This window comes from Scyliorhinus torazame, chromosome 21 (genome assembly GCF_047496885.1).
Source record: "Scyliorhinus torazame isolate Kashiwa2021f chromosome 21, sScyTor2.1, whole genome shotgun sequence".
Taxonomy (NCBI): Eukaryota; Metazoa; Chordata; class Chondrichthyes; order Carcharhiniformes; family Scyliorhinidae; genus Scyliorhinus; species Scyliorhinus torazame.
The window spans coordinates 5,649,742-5,663,468 of NC_092727.1; the positions used below are offsets into that span (position 1 = coordinate 5,649,742).

General features: G+C 44.9%; 1 long non-coding RNA gene across 1 annotated transcript in view; it reads left to right on the plus strand.

The window, feature by feature from the left end:
* Nucleotides 1-932: 932 nt before the first annotated feature.
* The window catches only part of LOC140397943 (uncharacterized), a 36,993-nt gene continuing 24,198 nt past the window's right edge, over nucleotides 933-13,727 (plus strand). Inside the window, exons 1-2 of the long non-coding RNA XR_011937345.1 lie at nucleotides 933-1,013; nucleotides 3,225-3,369. This is a non-coding gene — a long non-coding RNA (uncharacterized lncRNA). The remainder of the gene's footprint in view (nucleotides 1,014-3,224; nucleotides 3,370-13,727) is intronic.

Genomic DNA, 13,727 nt, shown 5'->3' on the forward strand with positions numbered 1-13,727 from the left:
GGGGTTGGCTTTCCAATTGGTTGGGTGACACAGGAATTAACATCATTCAGGGACTTTTCCTATTTTGCATATTTGGACGTATCATTTACGTACTAATGTTGCTGATCGGATACTTTAGCTAATGCATACCTACCCATAGTGCCCCACCAATCCACATGGTTCATATTAATTCATATGCACCACTAGCCAATAACATCAAAATGGAAAGTTTCTGTTGAACTATTATTTACTGCATTATTATTCATTTATTAGTGAATTATTATTGATAATTTATTACTAAATTACATAATCAATTTTGATAATCATTTCACCATTTATTACTAAATCATATACTCAACTTCAGTTATTTTACTGTATAATCACTTTATTTGTATACATGAAATTATTATTATTGATTGTTTATTACTGAATTATGTAATCACAATATCAATTTTTTAATTAGTGTATCAATGTTTTAAGCAATACTAAGGAAAGAAAAGTTGTATCCACGCATCACATGTGAAGCACGCGTATAAATATTAAGATCTTGTAAAATGTTTACTGTAATATTCATTGCAGGTTATTATTTTTTCCAATTAAGGGGCAATTTAGTGTAACCAATTCACCTACCCTGCACATTTTTGGATTGTGGGGGACGAAACCCCGCAAACATGGGGAGAATGTGCAAACTCCACACGGACAGTGACCCAGAGCCAGGATCGAACCTGGGACCTCAGCAGGGCTAACCCACTGTGCCACTGTGCTGCCCCTATTGTCAGTTATTTGATAGGCTATGTAAATGTTGTACCAGAACTGAATAAGAACACATTCCTTTACACATCTAAGATATATGCTAAAAATTTCAACATTTCCAATTGTTGGGTATGCATTGCAACCCCTACTAATTCAGGAGAGGGTATTCCCTTTCTAACTATTCCCTTTAATGCTTCAGAAACAGCAGAATGGTACATCTATCAAAGCATCCCTCGCTCTGTAGTGGACCAGTCTGGAGCATATTCATGTGAAAAAGGAAGGTACAAGATTTATTTACAGGAACTTATTAACTTATGAAAATTTGCAGGCTATCCACTAAACATCTTTTCAGGATGACACCAACTTAAATATAACCCTAACAATAATCCTCAATATATTAGCCTCCCAACTAATATTAAATAAAAAGGATCAATGTGCCTCATTAGTAATCACTCGAAAGGGATGAAAATGGGCAACAGTGTTTGTACTAATGATGTAGATGTTAACACAGCCTATAAATGTATACAAGATTTATTACAAAGAATTAAACGATCCTCAACAATAACAGGCATACACAAATACGCAAATAATAAAACATTCTCAGATCATTGGTATTTAGAAGATATTTACTTATACTCTGCTTATGATGGGACTTATTTTATTTGTAATAATAGAGCATATTCCCAGCTCCCAAAATACTGGTCAGGATCTTGCTATTTAGGATACATTGTATCTGCTGTCCGTCATTTTCCTCATCTCCCTTATGTTTCAGAACCAGCCACTCGAAGACATAAACTTTCCATAACCTTACGAGATTCAATTTATGCTAGAATTATTCCTTTCTATTGGGAAATAAGGATGGGCAATGAATTGAATAAACTAACGACCATCATACAAAATGTAGCCGATTACACCGCCACTGCCCTCGGTAAAATTTCTGATGAAATGCGAGCAATTCGAACCGTGGCATTACAAAATCGAATGGCACTTGACTATGTGCTCGCCGAAAAAGGTGGCACCTGCGCCCTGATTGGTGCGGAGTGTTGCACCTTCATTCCAGATAACTCGAAAGAAGTTAAAGACCTCGCATCACATATCCACAAAAGAAATCAAGAAACTTGATCCACCCCAGTTATCCCTCTCTGGGATAAACTTTGCAGGTGGTTGGGACACACTGGATTGTCCACAGTAAGAATAATCTTATTCTCCTGTGTAGCTGGATTCATCATTTACAAAACATACCAATGTGTTAAGTGCATCAACGAACTACAGGGGACCAACTGTCAGAATGATTCACACAAACCCAACTGCATCACCATTAGATGAAATAGAAATACATTATTATTGTTGAAATGTTACTGATCAATCAATTATTTGACTGTATTATTAACATATTGTATAATTTATTAATACTGAATCAGTAGAATCAAATTTGATTAATTTATTAATTGTTATTTTATAATAATGATTCTTTACGAATTATAATAATTTTTGCTGAAATGCTTGTAATGCAATGCTTGTCCACTCAATTGTTTAAAACTGCAATGACAATATGAATGAGTTATTCTTTGCACTTTTACCTATCCTATCGCATTAATGGTGTCTTTTATCTTATTCTGATATATCTCACTTGATCTTTCAATCTATCAAAAGAGCGGACTGCACAGCCAACTGTTTTCTAACACACCTAATAGGTAAAAGATAGCTAAATATTAAGCCCCTATCTTACTAGATACCCATTTTAAATTCACTCTTAACTTTATGTCATCTCAAAACATACAGCTTACAAAACAACATGACACAGCACAAATCTACAACATAAAAACACATAATTCAACAGAAATACAGAAGGACCTGATAGATTAAAACAAACACTTTGACAAGACGGTGTCCAAGGACAGGGTAGGCTCTATGGCAACAGCATCAAGGCACCATTGTTCTCAATGTTGATAACAGCTAAGTCAACAAGAAGTTAATTCAAGCCAGTTGCGATAACAGCATAGAATCGCATTCCATAACACATACAAGAATTCATTTCTGAAACATTTCAAGTTAATGTTGCACATTAAAGACTGACAGCTAACCGTCAAATCAAACTCATTTGATTTTAACCTAAACCAATTAGGATTACATAGGGGTGTAGATAGATGGCTAAAGACTGATATGATTTAGTATAACCGTGGCAGTCCGTACGGCCATCTTTATCCTGGATCATTCTATACTTTGATCTAAACTATTCTCGATCTCTATATTTTCACTTTCCCACTCTAACTCTTGAAGTAAATGCAAGCTGTTTGCCGTTAGCAAGAAAGTCATTTCTGTATCATTTGAAAGTTAAATTGTGTACAAATGACTTCTCTTTGAGTCCTTTTGCATGCTGGACTCATTAGAGAATAAGATTTAAGCGATTCTCAATTGTGATCAAATAGAAGACAATAAACAATTCCTATTGGCACCCGAGAAGTGTTACTCAAATTTCTACTGAGTTTTAGTGTTCGCAAGTGCCGCTAAATCCGCATGGTAGATCTCTACAACTGGCGTAGTTCGGCAAAAGGGGAGGAGCCAGCCAGGAAGAAATCAGAAGACCAAAGAAAAACCAGAAGGATGGAAGACCCAAAGAAAAACGGCTAGACTGGGGTAAGAAACATCTTTTTCACCCATTAAAAGTCTTAAAGCCGCATGAAGCAGTGCTTTGACCCCTTAGAAAGGACCTTTTTCAGACTGTGTTAATTCAATCGGGTGCCGGTCGTTGAAACTAAAATAAAACGGGACTGAGAAAATAGCCACGGTAGTGTACACAGATTACACATAGTTGACGACCAACAAATTGGGTGTAAGGCTGAGTTTATGGCAGACCATGATTCCTAAAATAGATTCAGGACCTCCAAATGGTAGAGAACTACTTCCCACAACGTCCAAGGGAGGTCGCGCTGTACCGGATGTCTTTGTTGACGATATATTGAATGATCTTAGATTTTTGATTTGTAGACAATTTGGACTGTCTGAAATTGCCACAAAAATGGAGTCAAAATATGATATCCCCAAAGGGCAGTAGTCCGTTGATAATATCAAGAAGGCATGGGGAAAAACCACTCATTTAAATAGAGGAAAACGTATGAAATGGTCTTTTGCAGTAATGGCACAGCTCCAAAAACATCTAGTTTTGCCTGGAGAATCACTGGGGGGGGGGGGGGGGGGGGGGGACGGACACACACGACCTCTGTCAATGGCCCACCAGCCGTGCCGCCTAATCTGGGCGAGAGTGATTCCCCGTGGGAGCGGCGACAGCTACGATTTCGGCGTAAAGATCGATTATCTGCCCCCCGCTCCAAAACGGGATTTCGGTGCAGGACTGTGGGAGAATCCCGGCCATGGTGTGTGCTGTTCCCTTTCAAGTGGCTGTCAGGCTTCTACAAAGTAAACTGTGCACCATTATCGCTGCCAATCTGCTCCGGTGTTCCAAATCTTGCGAATACTTTGTCTAGTTTCTCAGTCAGCTGCCCAGTCGCATTGACTTCGTTATCGTGTCTTCTGGCCATTTCGAATGCACATCCACAGTCACTGAGAACATATGACCCTCTAGTGGACCAAAATAATTGCCTGACAATTCCTTCATCCTTGCCACACCAGGATGTCCGTCATGCAGTTGGTCAAGGGCTATACTGTGCAAGTACTGAGGAATAATCACATGGATTCCCCACAATAGAACTCCATCCTGTGCGGCCAACTCAAGTCTTCATGCGTTGTAGGGCTTGAGGTCTGAATGTTTCCTTTGACCTTCTGATAGTGTTCTTGTTTGGGCCAAGTCCATCACCTTCCCCATCGCGGATCCTCTTTGAACTTGAGACGAAGTCACAGGTACACTATCCACATGAGAAATACAAAATATTGTCAGAATGTTCTTCAGGATCATGCGTGACTTGTAATTGCAATAAAGCATCAGCATGTTGCTCTGACGTGTGAACCTCAATATTGTGTGTGCCAACAATATCAACGACCACCTTTACAATCTACTAGCACTAAAGAAGGTAAATCTTTATATGGCCTGAAAATTGTAGTCAAGTGTCGATGATCCTTCAAAAGGGTAAAATGAAGATAATGGTGGAACCTTCTTATCCCGAAAAAATTATTTTTTTCACGGAGCGCATTTAATTTCTGCCCTCGTCAGAGTTCATGAAGAAAATGCTTTTGGTCGTTCCTCTGCTGAAGGCATAATGTGCGAGACAACTGCATCAACCCCGTAGGCTGAGGCATCACAAGCAAGTTGCAACTTCAACTTGGGATTATAATCAACCAAGGGCATGCTCCGCCCCCGACCGGCCGAGTTCCCGATGGCGCGGGACAGGTGTGGTCTCATCCGTCGGGACGTCGGCGTGGCGGCTGCGGACTCAGTCCAGCGCCACCACAGTCGGGGAAGGGCCGATCCGCGGGCAGGGGGGGGACTTCATCAGGAGTTGGCCGCACTGTGGGGGTGGGGGGGGGTCTGGGGTGCGCGAGCCGGCCGTTGGGGGGGGGGGGGGCTATGTCACGGGCTGGGTCCGTGAGCGGCGGCCGCCATGTAGCACGGCGTGGCTGCTGCAGGCCACCACTGTGCGTGTGCGCGGCCACCGACCTGGCAATGCTCCGGGCAGTATCGCCAGCTAGACCGGGTGCTCTGCGCTGCCTTCCTGCTAGCCACCAGCAACACGGGGAATCGGTGGCCGCACACGCCACCGTTCCCATGCCGGCGTGGGGCCATAGCCCCCAAAACCGGAGAATCCAGCCCCTGATCTCTGCACACATCTTCTTTACTGAGCAGTACCACACTCCGTGTGCTTCACCCGATGCCCGTGTCTATGTATTTACATTGTGTATTTTATGTTTGCCCTATTAGGTATTTACTTTTCAGTTACGGAATGATCTGTCTGAGCTGCACGCAGAACAATACTTTTCACTGTACCTCGTTACACGTGGCAATAAACAAATCCAATCCACTGAGTATTTTGATGTTTTAGCCGGAGCAGTGGCCTGTGCAGAGTCAGCAGACTTCGAAACTCCCGTTCCCTGCAGCCCGTGTAACGTTGCCATGTGCAGGGTCCCTGCAGCCCAGACCCTACCAGGGGCATGGGAACCTGGATTGTAGTTTTAGGGTAAGGGAGAATGAGAGTACAGAGGTCAGGAGCACAGATTTGACGTCGCAGGAGGGGGCTAGTGTTCAGGTAGGTGGTTTGAAGTGTGTCTACTTCAATGCCAGGAGTATACGAAATAAGGTAGGGGAACTGGCAGCATGGGTTGGTACCTGGGACTTCGATGTTGTGGCCATTTCGGAGACATGGATAGAGCAGGGACAGGAATGGATGTTGCAGGTTCCGGGGTTTAGGTGTTTTAGCAAGCTCAGAGAAGGAGGCAAAAGAGGGGGAGGTGTGGCGCTGCTAGTCAAGAGCAGTATTACGGTGGCGGAGAGGATGCTAGATGGGGACTCATCTTCCGAGGTAGTATGGGCTGAGGTTAGAAACATGAGAGGAGAGGTCACACTGTTGGGAGTCTTCTATAGGCCTCCAAATAGTTCTAGGGATGTAGAGGAAAGGATGGCGAGGATGATCCTGGATAAGAGCGAAAGTAACAGGGTAGTTATTATGGGAGACTTTAACTTTCCAAATATTGACTGGAAAAGATATAGTTCGAGTACATTAGATGGGTCGTTTTTTGTACAGTGTGTGCAGGAGGGTTTCCTGACACAATATGTTGACAGGCCAACAAGAGGCGAGGCCACGTTGGATTTGGTTTTGGGTAATGAACCAGGCCAGATGTTGGATTTGGAGGTAGGAGAGCACTTTGGGGACAGTGACCACAATTCGGTGACGTTTACGTTAATGATGGAAAGGGATAAGTATACACCGCAGGGCAAGAGTTATAGCTGGGGGAAGGGCAATTATGATGCCATGAGACGTGACTTGGGGGGGATAAGGTGGAGTAGGCTGCAAGTGTTGGGCACACTGGATAAGTGGAGCTTGTTCAAGGATCAGCTACTGCGTGTTCTTGATAAGTACGTACCAGTCAGGCAGGGAGGAAGGCGTCGAGCGAGGGAACCGTGGTTTACCAAAGAAGTGGAATCTCTTGCTAAGAGGAAGAAGGAGGCCTATGTGAAGATGAGGTGTGAAGTTTCAGTTGGGGCGATGGATAGTTACAAGGTAGCGAGGAAGGATCTAAAGAGAGAGCTAAGACGAGCAAGGAGGGGACATGAGAAGTATTTGGCAGGTAGGATCAAGGAAAACCCAAAAGCTTTCTATAGGTATGTCAGGAATAAGCGAATGACTAGGGAAAGAGTAGGACCAGTCAAGGACAGGGATGGGAAGTTGTGTGTGGAGTCTGATGAGATAGGCAAGATACTAAATGAATATTTTTCGTCAGTATTCACTCAGGAAAAAGATAATGTTGTGGAGGACAATGCTGAGACCCAGGCTATTAGAATAGATGGCATTGAGGTACGTAGTCCCCGGGTCCTGATGGGATTTATCCTAGGATTCTCTGGGAGGCAAGGGAAGAGATTGCTGGACCTTTGGCTTTGATTTTTATGTCATCATTGGCTACAGGAATAGTGCCAGAGGACTGGAGGATAGCAAATGTGGTCCCTTTGTTCAAAAAGGGGAGCAGAGACAACCCCGGCAACTATAGACCGGTGAGCCTCACGTCTTTAGTGGGTAAAGTCTTGGAGGGGATTATAAGAGACAAGATTTATAATCATCTAGATAGAAATAATATGATCAGGGATAGTCAGCATGGCTTTGTGAAGGGTAGGTCATGCCTCACAAACCTTATTGAGTTCTTTGAGAAGGTGACTGAACAGGTAGACGAGGGTAGAGCAGTTGGTGTGGTGTATATGGATTTAAGCAAAGCGTTTGATAAGGTTCCCCACGGTAGACTATTGCAGAAAATACGGAGGCTGGGGATTGAGGGTGATTTAGAGATGTGGATCAGAAATTGGCTAGCTGAAAGAAGACAGAGGGTGGTGGTTGATGGGAAATGTTCAGAATGGAGTTCAGTTACAAGTGGAGTACCACAAGGATCTGTTCTGGGGCCGTTGCTGTTTGTCATTTTTATCAATGACCTAGAGGAAGGCGCAGAAGGGTGGGTGAGTAAATTCGCAGACGATACTAAAGTGTTGTCGATAGTGTGGAAGGATGCAGCAGGTTACAGAGGGATATAGATAAGCTGCAGAGCTGGGCTGAGAGGTGGCAAATGGAGTTTAATGTAGAGAAGTGTGAGGTGATTCACTTTGGAAGGAATAACAGGAATGCGGAATATTTGGCTAATGGTAAAGTTCTTGGAAGTGTGGATGAGCAGAGGGATCTAGGTGTCCATGTACATAGATCCCTGAAAGTTGCCACCCAGGTTGATAGGGTTGTGAAGAAGGCCTATGGAGTGTTGGCCTTTATTGGTAGAGGGATTGTGTTCCGGAGTCAGGAGGTCATGTTGCAGCTATACAGAACTCTGGTACGGCCGCATTTGGAGTATTGCGTACAGTTCTGGTCACCTCATTATAGGAAGGACGTGGAGGCTTTGGAGCGGGTGCAGAGGAGATTTACCAGGATGTTGCCTGGTATGGAGGGAAAATCTTATGAGGAAAGGCTGATGGACTTGAGGTTGTTTTCGTTGGAGAGAAGAAGGTTAAGAGGAGACTTAATAGATGCATACAAAATGATCAGGGGGTTGGATAGGGTGGACAGTGAGAGCCTTCTCCCGCGGATGGAAATGGCTGGCACGAGGGGGACATAGCTTTAAACTGAGGGGTAATAGATATAGGACAGAGGTCAGAGGTAGGTTCTTTACGCAAAGAGTAGTGAGGCCGTGGAATGCCCTACCTGCTACAGTAGTGAACTCGCCAACATTGAGGGCATTAAAAAATTTAAAAGTTTATTGGATAAACATATGGATGATAATGGCATAGTGTAGGTTAGATGGCTTTTGTTTCGGTGCAACATCGTGGGCCGAAGGGCCTGTACTGCGCTGTATCGTTCTATGTTCTATGTTCTATGTACTCACTTCAAAGCAACTGAGACCTCCTACTCACAGTTGCTGTCGAAAATGTTGTTAACCCTTCGCATCACTGACAGAGATTCGCCCGACGTCTGTGTATGTGTAGCCTTCTGATTGGTATGGCTCAGCGCCACGTTGCATGGTGCATTCACCCAGACAGCCAGTACGAGGGCACCCAAGAGCGTTTGTGCACATTCATTCCTATTTTGTGTTTTAATTTAACTTCCTAGCTCCTGCCGCGCCCGAGGCCACATATAGAACGTCCGTTTACAAAGTCTGCTTGGACACCCTGCAAAACAGTTTGAATCTTTTAACAAACAACTAACAAACAAGAGGGAGAATCCAGATCCCTTCATTAGTGTTGCGATCTCCCAGACTGACAAATGTGATGGTCGCCATGGCAGCAGCAATTCAGTGTGATAATCGTTACTTTATAATAAGGCTCCAAATTAGACTGTGGCAGAGCGAGACACACCTCACACAGCAGCGAAAACCATTTTTAATACCCTCGCGTCTGCTGTAAAGCAGAAGTGATAATATTGCTGTGTTCCTTTTGTCTGAGTATTGGTACAACATGCTACATTGAGAGGCGGGGGGGGGGGGGAACGGTCCATCCTGTTCTGCAAACTCAAATTTGCAGATACTGAACAACACAAATGGGTGTCCTGTCATGATATCCAGATCAGCATATCACGGTGCAATCACACACACACTGATGGACAGGCAGTTGGACCAACCACACACACACATCGCAGCCAATCACCAGTGAGAGCACACGCACTATAAAACAGGGAACACCACAGTTCCCGCTCATTCTACCAGGAGACAGCTCAGAGCACAGAGCTCACAGCGTGCCACTCAGACATAGACCATGTGCTGAGTGCCTCACTAGGATAGTGATAGGGCTGGGTCCACAGGTTAGCTGGTGAAGCATGTACCCAAGCCGGTGGTTAGTTGTTATCGTTGATTAGACAATAAAACAGAGTTGTACCATCTACAGCCGTGTTGGATCATTTGTGCATCAGAACACCCAAACACGACATGTCCAATGTAGGATTGCCAAGCCTCCAGGATTGTCCTGTGGCCTTCAGGATTGAAAGGTGAACCTCACAACATATTGCAAGCAAACCCTGGGGAGAAACTCGTGTTTCAACAATTGCGCTTCGTAATTTTTCTTGCACATTTTTAATAATTAATGTGCAAATTTGACTGATCAACAGTTTTGGTACATCCAGTCAGGCAACAACACTCTGGTACTTTTCCATTCACTGTTGTTTAAAAGGGATGGCTGTATCGGGTGAACAAAGGCATGAGGTTTGGTGGGAGAAACAGTTGGTGTCCTATGATGAAACCTCCATAATCATTAAAAATCTGTCCACCTCCTCAAATCTCCTCAATGTCCCAGCATCCACAGAGAACCCATTGTAGCAGAGATCCCGCCCATTACAGAGAACTTCCCATAACTGGGAACCTCCATCTCAGCGAACCACCATATCAGAGACCCCCCTCATAACTGGGAACCCCCTATAACAGAGACCCCCATAGCAGAGAACCCCCTCCCCCATAGCAAAGAATGCCCCCCCCCCAACGAAAAGCAGAGGACTATGCTCCACCCCATTAGCCAACCTTCCTGGAAGCGGAAGAGCAGTCTAGACAGAAATTGTGCAAATAAATCACTGCTTTTGCACTCACTTGTGCCTCACACCTTCTGCCTCAGACAGGTGTCTAGAAAGAAGCAGCTGTAACAAATAGATCTGCAAAGGCAAATAGCGTCTAGTAGCCTGAAATTGACAGCTTTCAGGCAGCCAGGGAACCCACCCCGCTATTGGAGGAAAATCGATAGGAATGATTGGGAAACGGCCCAATTAATTGGGGCCAAGTTCAAGGCCCGCCCAAAAGCGCGCAAAGCCCTTTTGGGTATAAAAAGGACTCCCCAAGAGAGAATCGCTCTCTTGGCCTTGGCTGTCAGCGAGGAGAGACCTGCCAAAGCTGCTCCAGACCAAGTAAGTGCCAACGCACGCTACGAGATACACGCTCCTAACAGCTCAACCCAGCAGCCTCAGAACCGAGCAACGGCCATTGTTCCTCTGACTGAGTGGGCACCCGAAGCTAAGTATAGGCTTTTAGTAATAGTGATAGTTTAGTTTGTAGAGTTTTATGCATGAGTATATTTGACTGTGCGTAAATAAATGAGCATTGCTTTTGAACTTACTAACTGGTGTATCGAGTCTTTGATCAGTATTCGGTTTTGAACCTTGTGGCGGTGTCAAAAGATACCTGGCGACTCTTGAGCAAACGTAATTAAACAGAGCCAAATTAAGAAACAACAGCAAGTTAGCAACAGGGGAAGTCAAGGGATATACCCCCTCAATGTTAGACACAGTGGGTATACATTCCCAAGACTGGAATCTAGGAGTTTGGCTGGGGTCAGGATTCCTGTGTTCGAGAAGACACTGGTTCTGGGTAAGTAAACTGAGGTTCTCTTGTCGAAACCATTGTGTTAGGATTGCTAATGCTTCTGCCATTGGCACCATTATGGGAAATTAAGACCCAGCAGTCAAGGGCATTCAGCAGTCAAGGGCATTCAGCAGTCAAGGGCATTCAGCCTCTGATCTCCGGGTAAGCGTTCCCCAAGGCGGCCTTCAGGACGCGCGACAACGCAGAATCGCCGAGCAGAAACTTATAGCCAAGTTCCGCACACATGAGTGCAGCCTCAACCGGGACCTGGGATTCATGTCGCATTACATTCATCCCCCACCATCTGGCCTGCGAAATCCTACCAACTGTCCTGGCTTGACACAATTCACACCTCTTTAACCTGGGTTACCCCTATCTCTGGATCTGTAAAGATTTAATCACCTGCTAATGCTCGCATTCCAAGCATTGTCTGGCATCTTTGAATTTGTCTATATATATGTTTCTGGAACATACCTCTTCATTCACCTGAGGAAGGAGCTGTGCTCCGAAAGCTAGTGTTTGAAACAAACCTGTTGGACTTTAACCTGGTATTGTAAGACTTCGTACTGTGCTCACCCCAGTCCAACGCCGTCATCTCCACATCAGGGTTGATTGAAACACATCACACCCACCACGTGGATTGTAGCAGACTGGTGAGTTAGCCTGAGTAACGATAGCAGGATTAACAGGAGAGTTGAATCCAAGTCGGAGAATTGTCAATAGTTTAATAAATGTGTTAAAGTTATCTCCAAGTCTGAACCTTCCTGTGTCAGAGTGTCCATCAAGGAAGCAGCTTATGCTACATCAAGAGCATAACAAAACATGGTACTAAGGAGTGACTGTTTAAATCCATATAGTTTCAACTCAGCTAGTGTGTACAGAGGCACTCGACAATCACGGTGAGACTACTGGTGACTCCGGTAACACCACGTTAATTCAAACTTCATCCGCTCGAGCCTCTCCACAACCAAATGCATTCCTGAACGTTTTGACTCTGGACGGGGAGCATCACGAAACCTCAGAAGATTCAAGTGAACCTGAAATGACTCCGGACGGGGAGCGTCAAGAAACCAAAGATGATTCAGGTGAACCAGATGGGGCTCCAGACGGGGAGCATCGACAAACCAAAACTGACTCAGGTGAAACAGACCAGACTCCAGATGGGGAGCATCGACAAGCCAAAGCTGATTCAAGTAAGCCGGACATGACTCCAGACGGGGAGCGTCGCGGACTCAGTGACGGCACGCTCAAGGAAACAGCAGATGCCACAAAGCACGCTGACACGAGTAACCGTGTGAAGGACTTGTATTATCCACAGAGTGTGGTCCTCGAGTGCAGCAAACACGACAACAAAACCAACCAACTCAACAACAACATCAGAAACAATGGCGAGAATCGTACCAGCGGCAACAACATCGACAACAAGCACGACAAAAACAACAACAATGGGACTACGACTGGTACGACATGGTACAACTCTGCAAATGAGGGACACTGTTACTGCTCAGCTCAGTACAATGACATACCATGGCAAGACGGTGCATCTTACCAATTCACGGTTGCTGCACAACCAACAGGACAGATGCCATCAAGAATTGCTACCATAAGCATCGATAAAAAAAGAAAAAGAAACAGACTCCAAACCAGTCAATGAAGTGATTTGAACACTTGAACACCTCCTGATAACCAAACACCAGGACACTGATGGCGTTCACAAGGGAATGACAACGTCATTATTGACACTTCCATACCAGACCATATAAATTCATGAACTTTAGACTCATAACTTTTATTTTGAATTGTCTTATTCTCAAAGTCATCGCAACTATTATTTGGTCTTGTATACTATTGTACAGTCATCACAGTCATCATAACATGTACATACAGATAGGAGATTTTGTGGGAGCGTGAGAGACTCACGTTTGGTATGTTGCCTCCCAGGTGCAAGGGTACGTGATGTCTCGGATCGTGTTTTCCGGGTCCTTAAGGGGGAGGGGGAGCAGCCCCAAGTCGTGGTCCACATTGGCACTAACGACATAGGTAGGAAAGGGGATAAGGATGTCAGGCAGGCTTTCAGGGAGCTAGGATGGAAGCTCAGAACTAGAACAAACAGAGTTGTTATCTCTGGGTTGTTGCCCGTGCCACGTGATAGTGAGATGAGGAATAGGGAGAGAGAGCAATTAAACACGTGGCTACAGGGATGGTGCAGGCGGGAGGGATTCAGATTTCTGGATAACTGGGGCTCTTTCTGGGGAAGGTGGGACCTCTACAGACAGGATGGTCTACATCTGAACCAGCGGGGCACAAATATCCTGGGGGGGAGATTTGTTAGTGCTCTTTGGGGGGGTTTAAACTAATGCAGCAGGGGCATGGGAACCTGGATTGTAGTTTTAGGGTAAGGGAGAATGAGAGTATAGAGGTCAGGAGCTCAGATTTGACGTCGCAGGAGGGGGCCAGTGTTCAGGTAGGTGGTTTGAAGTGTGTCTACTTCAATGCCAGGAGTATACGAAATAAGGTAGGGG